Raw genomic sequence first — 17,036 nt, forward strand, 5'->3', positions numbered from 1 at the left:
CTCCCCGTGTACCCAGTTCCTTCCTCTCCCCAACCCTGGGTCCCCACCCCCATCCTCAGCCCACCCAGTGCTGATGGGGAATCAGGGACCAGAGTGTGTACCTCTCCCAGCCTGGCTGTATGACTGGGAGCTGAAGAGCCCTCTCTGGGCCCACTACCCTGCACTGCCTCCCAAGCGAGGTCACTTGTGCACCTGACACAGGCTGAGCTCAGCAATTGCGTCCCAGTTGCTCCAGCTCAGAAAGGGGCCCTGAGGATAGACCCAGGGTCACGGGTAGGCTCCAGGCCGGAGAGCTGCCCACAGCACAGGGTGGGCCCAGCAGCCACTCCAGACAAAAAACCACCAAAGGGAGCCATGGAGTGACAGGTGAGATGAGAACCCCCAGCTCTGGAAGGTCTGGGTCTGCTAGGCCCCTGCACCAACAAACGAAAATAATCCCCGGGCCTGACCGCGGCTCAACTCCTGCGCCTTGCTGGCGCTGCAGCCTCGGTGAAGACAGGAACTCATACCAGGCTGAGAGATGCTTCCAGTGAGGTCAGGCCCACTAGCGAGAGAGGACATGGTGGGCGGGGCTCAGCGTAGGCCCGCTGCCTCCCCTCATCCACTCCCAGGCTGAAATCAGGGGGAGGTATCCAGGCTGGCTCCTCGCAGGCCTTCTGAATACACCCAGCCTGGCCATAGCAGGGCCAGGTCCCGCCAGGCTCTGTCCAGCTTTGTCGGGTCTCCCGCACACAAACCCTGAGCCTGGGGCCCAGCCGCCCGGGCCCTCCCACATGGGCAGCAGGGATGCAGATTCCACTCCACATCCCAGGAGCCAGCACAGGTGCTAGGACACCAGAGCCCTTGCTAACCAGGTCGGAGCCTCCCAGCAGAGATGGAGCCTTATCCTCTGGCTGCCCCCCCCCCCCGCACCCCTCTCCTTGCAGCCTTTTCCCACTCCCTGACCTGCCCCAGGGGCTGCGGGGGCTGGGGTTCCACTTCACCACCTCAGGGTACAGCTCATCTCCCTGCCCCCAGGAGCTGTCACCTTGGATACCATCTGCACCCAGGCAGCTCAGAGACGCTTCCTCTGGGCCTCCCAGACCCCCTGGCCAGGCAGGAGACTGATGGGATCAACATCCCCTCTACCCAGGAAACCAGCTGGCCAGCTCCCGGACATTTCTGAATAAATGAATGAATAAACAAAAGAACAAATGCGTGGGGCACAGTGCCTCACGCCTGTAATCCCAGCACTTTGGGAGGCCTAGGCCGTGGGGATCCCGATATCAGGAGATCAGACATCCTGGTTAACACAGTGAAACCCCAGGGCCTCTACTTAAAAAAAAAAAAAAAAAAAAAAAAAAATTAGCCAGGCATGGTGGCAGGCGCCTATAGTCCCAGCTACAATGGAGGCTAAGGCAGGAGAATGGCATGAACCCGGGAGGCGGAGCTTGCAGTGAGCAGAGATGGCGCCACTGCACTCCAGCCTGGACGACAGAGTGAGAAAAAAAGAACAAATGCTCCAGGCCTTCCCACAGAGCTTAGGGTTGCCCCCACGTAACTGCAGGAGGAGGAGCTCAGTCCACAGGGCCCTGGACCCAGCTTTGTTCGGACAGCAATGCCCAGAGTGGGCTTGGGTGGCCGAGGCCTGGCGCCAACTTCCCCGCTGCACGCGGCTGGTCAGTGTACATATGGTCTGCTGGAGAGGTGGAGGCAGAGGGAGTAGAAGTTCCTGCCGCTGCTTCCCATGTTGCTCCCATCTGCCCCTGACTGCCTGGCAGGCCGGCCCTTTCTGGTGTGGCACCACCACGTGGCTGGTTGTGCCTGGTGGGCACGTTAGGAGTCGGGCACGGCATGCCTGGGCTCCATGCAGGGCCTGCATGCTCCCTGTCTCCCTCTGGGATCCAGCAGCATCTGAGAGGGTCATCAAATGATTTAGAACAGGGCCCCCCACACCCACCCACCCTGTGGCGGTTTGCTAGGCCCCTGGCCTGGGTGCCCAGACGTGTAGCCACTGTCCTCTGGCACTGGCCAGGGTGGCCTCTGTCCCCATTTCTCTCCTCCAAGAGATGGCTCTGCTGCCCAACCAACCCCTCCTGCTGCCCCCTCCCTCCTCTAGGTCAGACCGAACCCATTCCACAGGCCTGACTGTGGAGCGACACGGACTGCCCCGTTTCTGCCTGGTGACCAGTGCCCACTGTGCACTCCTCCAGGTCAGCCGAGCCTGGCACACAGTGGGTGCTCCCTAAATAGCCATAGAGGATATCACAGCCACCCCCATTTTATTCAGGGGTCACCAGCTCCCCTGCTCTTAAGGCCAGGCCAGGCTTTCCCTGAGCCCTAGTCTTATTTGGAGGGAGGGGAGGCCGTGCCTACAAAGCCATGTTTCATCAGCAAGAGATGAATAATTAATGCCACGGTGCCTTTGAAAACTTTTGGTTTTTATTTTAAACTTTTTTTTTTTTTTTTTTTTTTTTTTTTGAGATGGAGTCTTGCTCTGTCACCCAGGCTGGAGTGCAGTGGCCAGATCTCAGCTCACTGCAAGCTCCACTTCCCGGGTTTATACCATTCTCCTGCCTCAACCTCCCGAGTAGCTGGGACTACAGGCGCCCGCCACCTTGCCTAGCTAGTTTTTTTGTATTTTTTAGTAGAGATGGAGTTTCACCATGTTAGCCAGGATGGTCTCCTTCTCCTGACCTCGTGATCCGCCCGTCTCGGCCTCCCAAAGTGCTGGGATTACAGGCTTGAGCCACTGCACCTGGCCATATTTTTAACATTCTTTTCTACGTATAGAAACAGCACTTCTGTTAGGCACCAAATTTTTTTTAAATAAACGTGGCAGTTATTTGTTCAATCTCTGGTGCTCCCTGGGGCGGCTGGCACAGGGGTGAAGAGAACTTACCAGGGCTCCACTGGCAGACTCTACCATGTGCCTGCCCACCCCCCTCCATGCACAGCCAGGGTGGAGGACACGGGGCAGAGGGCAGAAGTTGGTGGGCAAGGCCTGGCCAGAGGCCAGAGCTGCAGGGCAGTTGCACAGTGGCCAAGCCCTGTGGCACACTGGGGCCCTGCCTGGGTCCTTGAGCTTCCCAGCCTACAATGGGGTGATGATGCAGGGGGCCCAAGGTCTGATCACGCTACCCAGGTATTCTAGGCGGAGGCTAGGAGCTCCCCTCACAGAGATGGCAGGAAGCATGGAAGGGCCCAGGCGGGCAGGCTGAACCAGCCATGAGGTGTGCAAGGCGAAGCTCTGCACCACCCACCAGGCCCACCTCTCTTTGTGCTCAGAGCCTGGGGACCGAAGCTGAGGCCTAGAGAACTAATGGGCTCCATAATTCTCCAGGTCGAGAGGTAGCCAGTGTTGATTTCTTGGCTCTTCAAGTCCATCCACAAATCCCATTACTTGGTGCCTTCTCAGAAATTACACTTCTATTTTCAAATTACAAGTTGAGGAGACTGGGGCAGCAGAAGACAAAACAGTATGTTCCAAGTGCACCTTCCCTGGCCAACTGCCACAGCGCCTGAGCCCTCTGGCCCATCCATAATCGGGTGGAGTGGACATCCCAGCTCAACGCCCCCCTGCCACTGTCCGGTTGCAACTGCCTGGCTTGGACACGGTCTTTTCTAACCCTGCAGCCAATCTTCCTCAGCTTCTCCTGAAAAGGAAGGTGGAAGCCATGGGCTCCAGCAGCAGCCAGCTGAGGCACGGTGGTGGCTGAGGCGGCTGCAGCTCCAGGGAGGGGGTCTGAGTCACCTGTCACTATTTCCAGGGCTGGGAACACCAGAGAGTTGGTCTCTCCCCTTCTACTGCCTCCAACATGGTAACAGTGGCAGCAGCAGCACATCCAGGGACCCAGGCCAGTTTTAAACCTCTCACCGCACCCCCAGTGTCCTGGGCTTTGGAGACCGCTAGTGGAGACAGCCATTCTGAGGATTATTCCTCTTCTCCCCATTCCACTGCTGCTGCTGCTGCTGCCAGTCTGGCTACCGAGGAGAAGCAGGACCAGTCGCTGCTGTCACACGCGTCTGTGTGAAGAGACCACCAACACACTTTGGGTAAACAATAGAGTTTTATTCACCTGGGTGCAGGTGGGCTGAGCCCAGAAGAGTGTGTCAGCGAAGGGAAGATAGGAGCGGGGCAGTTTTATAGGATTTGTGTAGGTAGTGGAAAATTACAGTCAAAGGGGTTGTTCTCTAGTGGGCAGAGGTGGGGGTCACAAGGTGCTTGGTGGGGAGCTTCTCAGACTCATTTTCCAGGAGAAGGAATTTCACAAGATAATGTCATCAGTTAAGGCAGGCACCAGCCATTTTCACTTCTTTTGTGATTCTTCAGTTGCTTCAGGCCATCTGGATGTATCTGTGCAGGCTTGGGCTCAGAGGTCTGACATTCCTGACTTCTTATATTAATAAGAAAAATAAAATAGTGGTGAAGTGTTGGGGCAGCGAAAATTTTGGGGGGTGATATGGAGAGATAATGGGCGATGTTTCTCAGGGCTGCTTCGAATGGGATTAGGGGTGGCATGAGAACCTAGAGTGTGAGAGATTAAACTGAAGAAAGATTTTGGGGTAAGGGGTGATCTTGTGGGGTTAAAAGGAGCGTTTTTTGTATAGAATGACTGGTGATGGCCTGGGTGCAGTTTTGTATGAATTGAGAAACTAAACGGAAAACACAGGTCCAAATAAGAGGAGGAGAAAAATAGGTATTAAAGGGCTAAGAATTGGGAGGACCCAGAATACCCAATTAGAGTGTGTCCAAGGGGGTTCAGCGTAATTATTTGCTTGGTTGGCGAGTTTTTGTGCTTTATCCTTGAGTTTTTTTTATGTTGTCATGTACCAGGCCAGATTAATTTAGGTAGAAACAACACTCTTCATTTAAAAATATACAGAGTCCTGGCTGGGTGCAGTGGCTCATGCCGATAATCCCAGCACTCTGGGAGGCTGAGGCGGGCAGATCACGAGGTCAGGAGATTGAGACCATCCTGGTTAACACAGTGAAACCCCATCTCTATTAAAAATACAAAAAATTAGCCAGGCATGGTGGTGGGCACCTGTAGTTCCAGCTACTTGGGAGGCTGAGGCAGGAGAATGGCGTCAACCTAGGAGGGGGAGCTTGCAGTGAGCCAAGACAGCGTCCCTATACTCCAGCTTTGGTGACAGAGTAAGACTATCTCAAAAAAAAAAAAATACATACACACACACACTCCTCCTCCTTCAGCAGTAAGTCAGTCAAGCCCTATTATTGTCTTCTTATATTAATAAGAAAAACAAAAAAAATAGTAGTGAAGTGTTGGTGTCATGAGGGGAACAGGAAGCTGTTCGGTCCTATTTGCAAATTGAATTTTGGGGGTAAGGAAAACTAGTGTACATGTGCCTGTCCACTTAACAGGCAGACACATGTAGGTGGAGGAGCCACAGAGGAAGAAGAGACCTTGTGTAAGGCAAAACTGGAAATGTAAAGTGGGTGAAAGAATTGGAGCGTGCCTTCCCAGCAAAGGTCATCTATCCCACTCCAAGAGGGAGTTAAGAGTGGCAGTTAGGGGATGAGACCAAGACCAGCTATGATGGTCTGGAGAAAAAGTATAAGCCAGCAGTGTAGACAAGGGCACCATTTATGGATAGGTGAGAACAAAGAATAGGAGTATGACTAGATAGAAGATAGCAGGGATGAAAAGTTTTTGGGATGCAGTCCAAGTAGTGGGGGTGACTGTGTAAAGCCCTGTTGCAAAGAGTAGGGTAAAGAAGAATAGACCTAACAAAATGAAAGGATATGTTAGGCTCATTAAGTGTGACTGCTGTTCTTCAGAAATGTGGGTGAGTTTAAGGGAAGCAGGGGTGAGTACTTACAACTTCCAGGAAGAACAGGAGAGATCAGGCTGGCTGGCTGACAGACACAGCTTTATTCTGGAATGGTGAACCCAATGGGGAGGGTCCTGGAAGCAGACGACAGTTGGGGTACTATAGATGACTAAGTAGGGTCCAGTTCATCAAGGTTGTAGAGTTTGAGGGGGTCAGATTCTTAACAAGAACTGATCGTCCAGCTAGGATGTCTTCATATGGCTGGGAATCTGCAGTAGACAAGAGAAGATCAGCAGCCTGGCAAATTTCCTGTCTAGCCTGCTAGAGGACTGGAAGATAAGACACCTAGAGGGATGGTGTCTGGGATAAGGTTGGGGCCAAGCAAGAAAGTGCGTCCATATAAAAGTTCAAGTGGACTGTACCCTGTAGCATTTTGAGGACAGGCTCTAATTGTGAGAAGGGCAAGAGGTAAAAGTACTATCCAGTCCTTTTAAAGTTGGAGGCTGAGCTTGGTGAGGTGTGTCTTTAAAAGACCATTAGTCCGTTCTACCTTTCCTGAAGATTGAGGATGGTAAGGGGTATGAAGCTTCCACTGAATACCAAGAGCCTGAGAAACTGCTTGGGTGGGGAAAAGAGCAGCAATGAGCTGTGTCCGTAGTCTAGGAATAGTAAGGCAAGCAGATAATTTAGTTAAAATGCCTTGACCTAATAAGGCAACTAACTGGGCAGGTGGGGATAACTAAAAAGGAGTGCATAAAAGAATGTTGTCCAAGTTGGCACCAGAGTTGGGGAGTTTTAAGAGGTTTAGAAGCCTGGTCATCAATACCCAAAACAGTTATGGAGGCCAGGGAAACAGGCCCTTGAAAGGAAGGTAATGTGGAGTGGGTAGCCTCCATACTGATTAAGAAGGGGACAGACTTACCCTCCATTGTAAGAGTTACCCAAAGCATCTGTGATGGTCCAGGAGGCTTTCGAGGCAATCGGGCAGCACCAGTCTTCAGCTGCTAAGCCAAGAAAATCTGGGAAGGAGTCAGTCAGAGAGCCTTGGGCCAGGGTTCAAGGGGCTCTGGGAGTGGCTGCCAGGCAAGCTGGACAGTCCAATTTCCAGTGGGGTCCCACACAGATGGGACATGCCTTAGGAGGAATCCCAGGCTACAAGCATTCCTGGTCCAGTGGCCAGATTTCCAGCACTTGAAGCAAGATCCTGGGGGAGGAGGCCCTGAAGGACTGCCTGACCACTGTGGCTTAGGCGTTTTGAAGTTCTTGTGTGCTGCAGATGTGGCTGGGGTTTGTCTCACAGTGAAGGCAAGTAATTGCAACTCTTTTCTCTTATTGTACACCTTGAAGGAGAAGTTAAGTCCTCTTGTGGGGTTTGAGGGCTGGAATCTAATTTTTGGAGTTTTTTTCTAATATCGGGAGTGGGTTGGATAATAAAATGCATATTGAGAATGAGATGGCCTTCTGGCCTCTCTGGATCTAGGTAAAGCATTTTAAGGGTTATTGCCAAACGGGCCATGAACTAGGATGGGGTTTTATATTTGATGAAAAATAACCTAAACCCTAACTGATCTGGGAAAGGTCAGATAAAGAAAAAGGAGCATTAACCTTGACTATGCCTTCAGCTCCAGCCACCCCCTTAAGAGGAAATTGTTGGGCAAGTTGGGGAGGGCTACTTGCAGAATGAAACTGTAAGCCAGGCCGGGTGTGAGGAGAGATGATAAAAAAGATTATAGGGTGGGGGAGTGGAGGCTTGGGAAGAACTGGGACCTAGTTCGGCCTGGCAAGGAGCAGCCTGAGGAGGAGGGGAGAGGTCAGATGTGTCCATAGAAAAGCAGGATTCAAAGGACTCAGAGCTTGGGATGGAGACTGAAGGAACAGACAGGAGAGAAAGGAGGAGGATTTGGCATGAGTTGCATGGGAGCAGAGATTAGGAAAGGAACAATGTGTAAAAGAATACCTGGACATCAGGCACCTCAGACCATTTGTCCATTTTACGACAAGAATTACCTAGATCTTGTAGAGGGAAGAAATCGAAAGTGCCATTTTCTGGTTATTTGGAACCATTATCGAGTTTGTATTGAGGTCAAGCAGTATTGCAGAAGAAAATAAGGCATTTAGTGTTTAGGTTTTAGGTCAGGTGAGAGTTTAAGTTCTTGAGAACACAGGCTAAGGGAGAAGGAGGAGGAATGGTGGGTGGAAGCTTGCCTACAGTGAAGGAGGTAAGCCCAGAGAAAAGAGAAGGTAGAGACACAGTGGGGGGTGGGTGGGACTTGCCACCCAGGGGAGGTGGTGCTTGTCACCCAGGGGAGGTGATGCTTGCTACCAAGGTGAAGGATCAAAGCAGACACCTCTGAAATATAGGTGTAATTAGGCAGGCGTCCCTGCAGTGATTAAACACCAAGGGAAGACTGTCTTCCCGAGTCCATGACTGGCACTGGAGTTTTTGGTTCATGGATAAAACGCCTCTCCTCTGTCTCTACCAGAAAAGGAAAGGAACTGAAATTAAAGGAAGAGAAAGATTGAAGGGTGGCACTGAAATTGAAAGGAGAAAGAGGTTAAGGGATAGTGAGAGAGGTTGGAGGAGAGAGTAAAAAGAGGCCGCTTACCCGATTTAAAATTGGTGAGATGTTCCCTTGGGCTGGTTGGTCTGAGGACCTGAGGTCATAGGTAGATCTTTCTCATGGAGCAAAGACAGGAGGACAAGGGATTGATCTCCCAAGGGAGGTCCCCCAGTCCGAGTCACGGCACCAAATGTCACGCACATCCCTGTGAAGAGACCACCAACAGGCTTTGTGTGAGCAATAAAACTTTTTAATCACCTGGGTGCAGGTGGGCTGAGCCCGAAGAGAGAGTCAGCAAAAGAAGATAGGTGGGGGGCAGTTTTATAGGATTTGTGTAGGTAATGGAAAATTAGTCAAAGGGGTTGTTCTCTGGCAGGCAGGGGCAGGGGTCCCAAGGTCCTTGGTGGGGAGCTTCTGAGACTCATTGTCCAGGAGAAGGAATTTCACAAGATAATGTCATCAGTTAAGGCAGGAACTGACCATTTTCACTTCTTTTGTGATTCTTCAGTTGCTTCAGGCCATCTGGATGTATATGAGCAGGCTTGGGCTCAGAGACCTGACAGCTGCCATCCAGCAGCCATTACCCAGCTGTGGTCCAGAGCCAAGTGGCAGCAGAGCAAGGGGCATCAGCTACTGCCAAGCCCAGAGCCATTTCCATCCTGCAGAAGAAGACCCACCACCCACAGCTTCTGCCATCTCTCTCCTTTTTTCCTCAGCCACAGGCTCCCAGACATGACAGCCATCATCAAAAAGATCGTTAGCAGAAACAAAAGGAGATATCAAGAGGATGGATTCGACTTAGAATTAACCTATATTTATCCAAACATTATCGCTATGGTATTTCCTGCAGAAAGACTTGAAGGCGCATACAGGAACAATACTGATGATGTAGAAACGTTTTTGGATTCAAAGCATAAAAACCATTACAAGATATACAATCTTTGTGCTGAAAGACATTATGACACCGCCAAATTTAACGGCAGAGTTGCACAATATCCTTTTGAAGACAATAACCCACCACAGCTAGAACTTATCAAACCTTTTGTGAAGATCTTGACCAATGGCTAAGTCATGTTGCAGCAACTCACCATAAAGCTGGAAAAGGACAAATTGGTGTAATGATTCGTGCATATTTATTACATAGGGGCAAATTTTTCAAAGCACAAGAGGCCCTAGATTTCTAAGGGGAAGTAAGGACCAGAGACTAAAAGGGAGTAACTATTCCCAGTCAGAGGTGCTATGTGTATTATTACAGCTACCTGTAAAAGAATCATCTGGATTAGACCAGTGGCACTGTTGTTTCACAAGTGTTTGAAACTATTCCAATGTTCAGTGGCAGAACTTTCAAGCCTCAATCTGTGGTCTGATAGCTAAAGGTGAAGATACATTCCTCCAATTCAGGACTCACACGATGGGAAGACAAGTTCTTGTACTTTGAGTTCTCTCAGCCATTACCTGTGTGTGGTGATATGAAAGTAGAGTTCTTCCACAAGCAGAACAAGATGCTAAAAAAGGACAAAATGTTTCACTTTGGGTTATATACATTCTTCATACCAGAAACAGAGGAAACCTCAGAAAAAGTAGAAAATGGAAATCTATGTGATCAAGAAGTTGATAGCATTTGCAGTATAGAGCATGCAGATAATGACAAGGAATATTATTTTGTTAAAGTACTTACTTTAACAAAAACTGACCTTGACAAAGCAAATAAAAAACAAAGCCAATCACGGAAGAGCTCCTGGCCCAGGCCCTGGCCTTGGACAATGGTCAGAAAGCTCTTCCTTTAATCAATGCAGCCAATACTGGCCAACACCTGTAAGCACTGCCTAGAGAGGACATGAAATGACTAAATCTTGGCCCCAGTTCAGAGACAGCGTCTGGTGACAGACTCCCACTTTCCACAATTTCCCCAGGCCCACCCCCAAGTCCCTCCCTGCACAGGCACCTGAGCAGAGGAGACAGACAGCAGCCCTAGCCTGATGGTGTCCACACCCCGGCTACCTGGCCATCTCAGACTCACCTATACCAGTCACACTGAGAAGTCCTCAGAGGACACATCAGCCTTGTTTAACTCAGTATTTCCCCAGGACTCCTTCTCCCCAGCTCTACCCTGGGTGTGGAGGACCCTCTGTGAAGGACAGACAACAGGCAGTCTCCTGGTCAGACCTCATCCATCCAGGCTGGTGAGCACACTCACAAATCCAGCTTCATTCAAACAGCAAAATGATTCCCGCACAAGTGACATCTGGCAGTTCTTGTGTCCAGCAAAGCCATGGGACAGGCAGGACTGCCCGGGGCTCCACATTTCCAGGCCAGGAGCAGCAGCCTCACCCAGCCTACCCCAACCCCCAGTGCCAGCCTGAGCAGGAGAGGTACCCCCCAACTCCAGGCTCAGCCCTTTACAGGCTCAGCCCTGCAGACCTTATCAGTGCCTTGGCTGATGACCCCTCTTATCCAGACATCTCAAGCTCAGCCATAAAAGGAAAGCGAACATGGCTTTCTCTGGCACATGCCAAGAGCTCATGCTCCAAAAACGCTCTTGGACAGAACAAAGATGCTCACCCCTCCCCACTGGTCCTTGCAGGTGCTGCTGAGACACTCCCATCCCTCAGGGATTCATGGGAGGGCACCATGTGACTGGAACCCAGCAGCCTGCATAGAGACCTTAGAAAGGTCTCTGTCCCCTCCCAGTTCAACCTGCCCAGGAGGGTCCCGTGACCCGTGCATGGTGCAGCTCCCAGGAAGCTGCCCAGGGAGGCCCTGTCCGTACCTCTGCAGCTGCAGAGCCCATGCCTATCTACCTTCTGGAAGGCGCAGCTTCTGCAGTGGGGATTTTAGGATGGGGCAGAGCTTTGGGGAGGGAGATGCCAGGTGGAGGGAAGATCAGAGAAATGTTTGGGAACCCGGCCTGTGGTTGCCAAGAAAATTGGAGGACCTACTGAGCCTGCAGAAATTGAGGCCAGGCATGGTAGCTCACACCCATATTCCCAGGACTTTAGGAGGCCAAGAAGGCAGGATTGCCTGAGGCCAGGAGTTTGAGACCAGCCTGAGGAACAAAGCAAGACCCTCATCTCTATAAAAAATAATTAAAAAAAAAAAATTATCTGGGCATGGTGGCAGGCACCTGTGGTCCCAGCTACTCGGAGGCTGAAGCAAGAGGATCACCTGAGCCCAGGAGTTGGAGGCTGCAGTGAGCTCTGATTGTGCCACTACACTCCAACCTGGGCGACAGAGCTAGACTCTGTCTTTTCAAAAGGTGGGGAGAGAGAGGGGCTAAACAGAACAGTGGTCACCAGAGCCTGTGGAGAGGGAGGGGTGGCCGCTCTGACCACTGCCCAGCCTGAGTGACCCCAGTGTGCCTCTTCCCCTTGGCCTTCAGCCCGCAAGGCAGCATCCTCACCTGCCCCACAGAAGGGGGTTGCTCCCCAGGTCACTCCGCCCAGAGAAGCCCCACAGAGGCCTGGGGTGCTGCAAGGAGCTGCTTCCTATGTGTCAGGCTCCATCATCGGCCAGGTGTGCTCTGAGCAACACCCTAGGCTGGGCCACGGCGGGGACCCTGTCCAGGTGGCCGGGAGGGTACAGGAGTCCCTTAGCCCCAAGTCCAGGGCTGGGGAGAAATCCTCAGGTGGGGGCAGCAGCGTCTGGGCTGACTGTTCACCCCCAGCCCTGAGCCCGGCCGCTCTGCTGCCTGGGAATCTCTGCTAATTGGCCCCCAGCACCTCCCGGGCTGAACGTTGCTCAAACATGTCAAACTTGCCACTTGATTGACAACCTGTCACTGAACCATAAGGTTTGTGAGGTGTTCCCGGGACTCGGCAACCTTGGAAGTTGGATGAAGAACTCCAGGAAACTGGCAGGTCAGTCAGCGGCCAGAAGTGAGGCCCTGGCGCTGGGGCTGTGAAGGATTGTGGGGATCACAGGAGGCCATGGGGCTCATGAGGGCCTGTGGGGTTCATGGAAGCATGGGGGGCACATGGAGGCCTGTGTGGTGCATGGGAACCTGTGGGGTGCATGGACAACTGTGGGGTACATGGGGGACTGCGGAAGTGCTGTGGAATCCATGGGTAACTGTGGGGTTCATAGAGGGCTATGGGGTGCATGGAGGGCTGTGGGTTCAGAGAGAAAGGGCCCCTGAACCCCTGGGACCCCAAAGCCTTGTGGGGAAACTGACAGTGTGGGTAAGCCCCACCCCACCATGACACTGCAGCCCCGAGGCAAAGCAGGAGACTGCCCAGTTCCCTGGCTCTTCCCATCCTGGTCTCTGTCTGCGCCTTGCTCCATACCCAACCCAAGGCATCTGGTCCCGCAGGGTGGGGGACATGTCTTGCTAGGAGATATCTGTCTTCACCATGCCCAGGTGCCCCAGGCAGGATTCCCTACTGGGGGATCCCTCCGATGCCCCATGATCCCACTTGTACCATCACTCTTCCACATTGACCCGCCCACGAAGGCCACAACTGCGGGAGCAAGCAGAGGGCCCTCATCCATCAGTCTCTGATCCCCCACAACCCAGGAGCCAGCCCCCAGCCAGGCTCTATCACTGGGGCCCCAGCCCATGTCCAGCCTTTTGGGGTGAGAGCGGGGGTGAGGTGCTGGGCAATGCCACCACCTGACAACCTGACATTTCCAAACAGCCTGGCCCCGCCTCCTCCGCAGGCAGGACCAGCACTGTCAGGAGCTCCCCAGGCTCCAGATGCCAGCATGGCCACTCACACATGGAAGAGAGGCGCCCAGAAACCTCACCGGGCATCACACAGCCCAGAATGGGCATGGGTAGTGGGGGCTGCAGGGGCCCTGGGACTGATCTGTCAGCCTGCCCTGGAAAGAGCCAGTTCCTGGCCAAGAGCCCGAGGACCCACCCCTGGTGTCCCCCAGGATCCCCCATGGCAAGTGTCCCACTGCAGCTCAGGGCAGGGGTGGAAACCGTGCAGCCCTGGGCAGGGCTCTGCCCTGCCCTGCCCCTCCCCACTGCTGTGCAGCTCTGCCACTGCTGGCCTCTGTCCCCACAGCGACCCACATGACCTGACGATCCAAGCCATGTTGGCCCCAGGAGGTCTTCCCACCCGCAATGCTGAGCCCCAGCTGGAAAGTCACCCCCGGCACAGGCACCAGGGACAGGCAGTGCTCAGCCCTGTACGATCAGCTGTTGTTTCTGTTTAAAGCGTGAACAGGCTGGGTGCAGTGGTTCACACCTGTTATCCCAGCACTTTGAGAGGTCGAGGTGGGAGGATCGCTTGAGCCCAGGAATTTGAGACCAGCCTGGGCAACATAACCCTCTCTGTAGAAAAAAAACAAAAATTCACCGGGCGTGGTGGCACTTGCCTGTAGTCCCGGCTATTCAAGAGACTGACGCAGGAGGATTCCTTGATTGCAGGAGTTTGAGGCAGCAGTGAGCTATGATCACACCACCACATTCTAGCCTGGGCAACAGAGCCAGATGCTGTCCAAAAAAAAAAAAAGTGATGCCCAGAGCTGGGCATAAAGAGCTGCAGCCGCATCCCTCAGGTAACATGCCCAGAGGGTCTCACCCACCAGTGCTGCATTTCAGGTGGGACAGCAATGACCAAGTGGCATCGTGTGAATGACTCATGGGTGTGAGAGCCATACATGGCCCACTGGGTTCCACTTCATGCTTGATTTTCAAGCATTGCACCCAGCCTGTTCACCCTTTAAACAGAAATGACTGAGCTACGGGGCTGGCCACTGTCTGTCCCCAGAGTACACTTAGGACAGTACTGGTCTATGGTAATAGGGCTCAGAAAATACAGGGCTTTTCCTACTTAGTTTGAAAGATTTCAATGCTATACGTGAGAGGTTCTGCCCATGATGACACTGAGGTGGAGTGACTCGCGCCCCAGGTCTCAGAGGACATGACCCTGGAAGGACCCAACCCTGACTTAGGAGTCCAGTTTCACTGACGCAGGCGGGCCGAGCACAGGACAGGGCTTTCAAGCCCTGCGGTCACCCAGACACACTGGACCCAGCCACCGCCCTCTATCGGACAGTTGCCCCTGGTGGTCACCCTGGCAGCAGCCAGGCCAGGTTTAGGGGCCCTTGGCGTACTGCTGCAGGGCCAGGCTGGGTGGGCCGGGGTCTCTAGGGCGGGGTCTCAGAGCTTTGGCAGAGCCAAGGGTGTGAGGACCATGCCTGTCCCATGAGGGCCAGGGCCTTAGGCAAGAAGCCAGGGCAGGACATGACTGGAAAGCCCCCTTTTAGCCCGGCCGTGAGCAGGGAGCCACAGGCCACCTTGGGGGTCCGCACGTGACTGCACAGCCTCTGGATGAGAGAGTGTGCCGGGGGTGGCGGGGCAGGCCTGTAGCAGGGTCACCGGGCGAGACTGCCAGCGGGAGGGTCCAGGGACATGGGATCCCAGCAGGGCAGGAGCAGCGTGTTGAATTGCAGGGACAGAGGGAGTCCCGGAGACCGAGGTCAGCACCTGCATTGGCGGCACTGCACCAATGGGCAGCAGATCTGGGTGTGAGATGCCCCAGCTGGGGACCAGGTTGGGTGTCAGAGCAGCGGGGGGAACAGGACACTGCCAGGCAGTGAGGAGAGCCCTCCACCTGCTCACCCGGACACCACTCTGACCCAGTAAGGCGCCATGCCTACGTGCAGATCATCCAGGATGAACGCTGGGGAGGCTGCGACACAAATCCCAGGGCAGCTAGGCAGAGGAGCAGGAAAGGGCGGTCTCTGCAGGGAGAGAAGCCAACCCCTGGCCTAGAGGGTCACTGGGGCTGGGAGAGCCCCCCTCTCGTCACTGTCCCATCCAGCCCGTGTCCCTGTAAGCAGCCAGCCAGGCATCCGGGAAACCACGCGAGACGGGGAGGCGCTCAGTCAGAGCTGTGTGCTGGCCTAGCAGTGCCCAAAAGGTATACAGGCTCTCCCCTGGGTGAAGGACCACAGGGCCTGGTTTAGCCACTGACTCAACCATACCAAGGTCAAAGTGGGACAGGATCCGCTCTGTGGTTCAGGTACCCCCACCCCCCACTCCTACGCTGTTCTGACATCCAGTCCACTCTACCTCCCCTGCCCACCTCCCTTCCATTCCCCCACTTCCCCTCCCCTGCACCAACCACACCTCCCCTGCCCACCTCCCCTCCCATCCCACCCTACTCATATTACTCATATCTACCTTTGCACAGATCCAGGTGGCCTCAAGCCCAGGCCAGGAGGTCCTCCCAGTGAGAGACCCAGTGTCCTCTCTGACAACCAAGGCTTCCCTCTCTGTGAAGTAGTTCACACCTAGTCCCTCCCTCCTGGGGATGGGGGTGCTCAGGAGGCAGATGACCTTGCTCCTTCCGCTAAGTGACCATGGCTGGCCATGGCCCCCCAGGCCCCCAGCACACAGGACACATGGTCCTACCCTTGAAGATGACGCTGCGTCTTCCGGCAGGTCACCCTCAGCCCACCTGGGGTCACAGCATCATGTGGGAGGCCAAGGGCTGCAGCATTGGAGCCAGTTGGGTATGAATGTGGACTGAGACCTCGCCCAGGCTGCCCTGGCCTCAAAGGTCATCCCACCCCGCAAGGGTTCTTGCTGGGCCATGGCCACCCACACCCACTAATGGAGCTGCCAGCCTCAGCACGAACCAGTTGGTGGCTGACTGATGGGTAATTGTTTTGTTTCACCTCTGAACAGCCTGAGCCCCATAATTTGGAGGCATAAATCTCAGCCTGTTGGGTTTGGCTGGCATGGAATGACACCCAGAATTAAATAAAAGCATTATCAATTAACATTCCATAAAAACGTTCTGAGCGAAGCCCCACCACAGGGAAGCGCATCTCCATCTCAGAGGGGGGCTCCCAAGGGCTCGATGAGGCCTGCCTTGGGGTGGCGCGATGCCAGGTCTGGCAGCACAGGCTGCCCTCTCCTAGAGAGACAAAGCTCCTCGCTAGCCCGTGTCACCTGCTCAGGTCCACTCTCCACTCACCCCTGGGCCACCCAGAGATCACTTATGAGCAGGTGTGGTCACAGGTACTGGGCACTGAGCTTGGGGCAAACACCAGCCCTCATGCCCCACAGAGCCCACAGCAACCACCTCCCAGTCCCCCTTCTGCTCTGGGCACCACCTCCCCAACAAGCTGCTAGGCCAAGCCCCGTGTCAGGGGGCCAGCGTGTGGAACTAGCACCAAGACAGCGCTCGGCAGGCTCTCCCCACATGCCTGTGGGCACACATGTCCCCAAGCCTCCAAGCGCCCACCCCTCACAGGCAGAGTGCTGTGGCCCCAGGCCCTCAGTGGGGAGCATGGGTGCCCGAGGGATCCTAAGGTTCACTGGGAAGAAGTGTGCCCCATCCCAAGGCCTCTCTGACCCCAGCCTCCTCCCTTTGGGCTGCAGGGAGGCTCCACCAGCCTTGGCACCCTGTGTCCTGGACAAATAGGGCAGAGGAGCGACATCCTGCCCACAGCTGGGAAAAAAGACCTCTGAAAGGCTGGGAGGGCACCTGAGGATGAGGACATGAGGAAGCGGAGGGTGCAAGTCCACAAACCCAGCTTCCCGCCAGTCCCAGTGAACATGACAGTTGCCCATAGGAGCCACGCTGGCCTTGGGGAACAAAGAACCCCGGGTCCCACCAGTCTCATATAATGGACATTTCCAGGCTCCGGCTGCAGCTGGGCAAGGTTCCGCCGACCGTGGAAGGGTGGCTTGGGGCCCCAATGCCTGGCCACAAGCTGAGCACCTCCTCCTGACCGATG

General features: G+C 54.2%; 1 long non-coding RNA gene and 1 pseudogene across 1 annotated transcript in view; one reads left to right on the plus strand and one right to left on the minus strand.

The window, feature by feature from the left end:
* Positions 1 to 4,408: 4,408 nt before the first annotated feature.
* LOC126929561 (uncharacterized) overlaps positions 4,409 to 17,036 on the minus strand; it is a 38,089-nt gene continuing 25,461 nt past the window's right edge. The window contains exon 3 of the long non-coding RNA XR_007717207.1: positions 4,409 to 8,541. This is a non-coding gene — a long non-coding RNA (uncharacterized LOC126929561). The remainder of the gene's footprint in view (positions 8,542 to 17,036) is intronic.
* LOC126929513 (phosphatidylinositol 3,4,5-trisphosphate 3-phosphatase and dual-specificity protein phosphatase PTEN-like) lies at positions 8,963 to 10,150 on the plus strand (annotated as a pseudogene).

Source organism: Macaca thibetana, chromosome 10 (assembly GCF_024542745.1).
Source record: "Macaca thibetana thibetana isolate TM-01 chromosome 10, ASM2454274v1, whole genome shotgun sequence".
NCBI lineage: Eukaryota > Metazoa > Chordata > Mammalia > Primates > Cercopithecidae > Macaca > Macaca thibetana.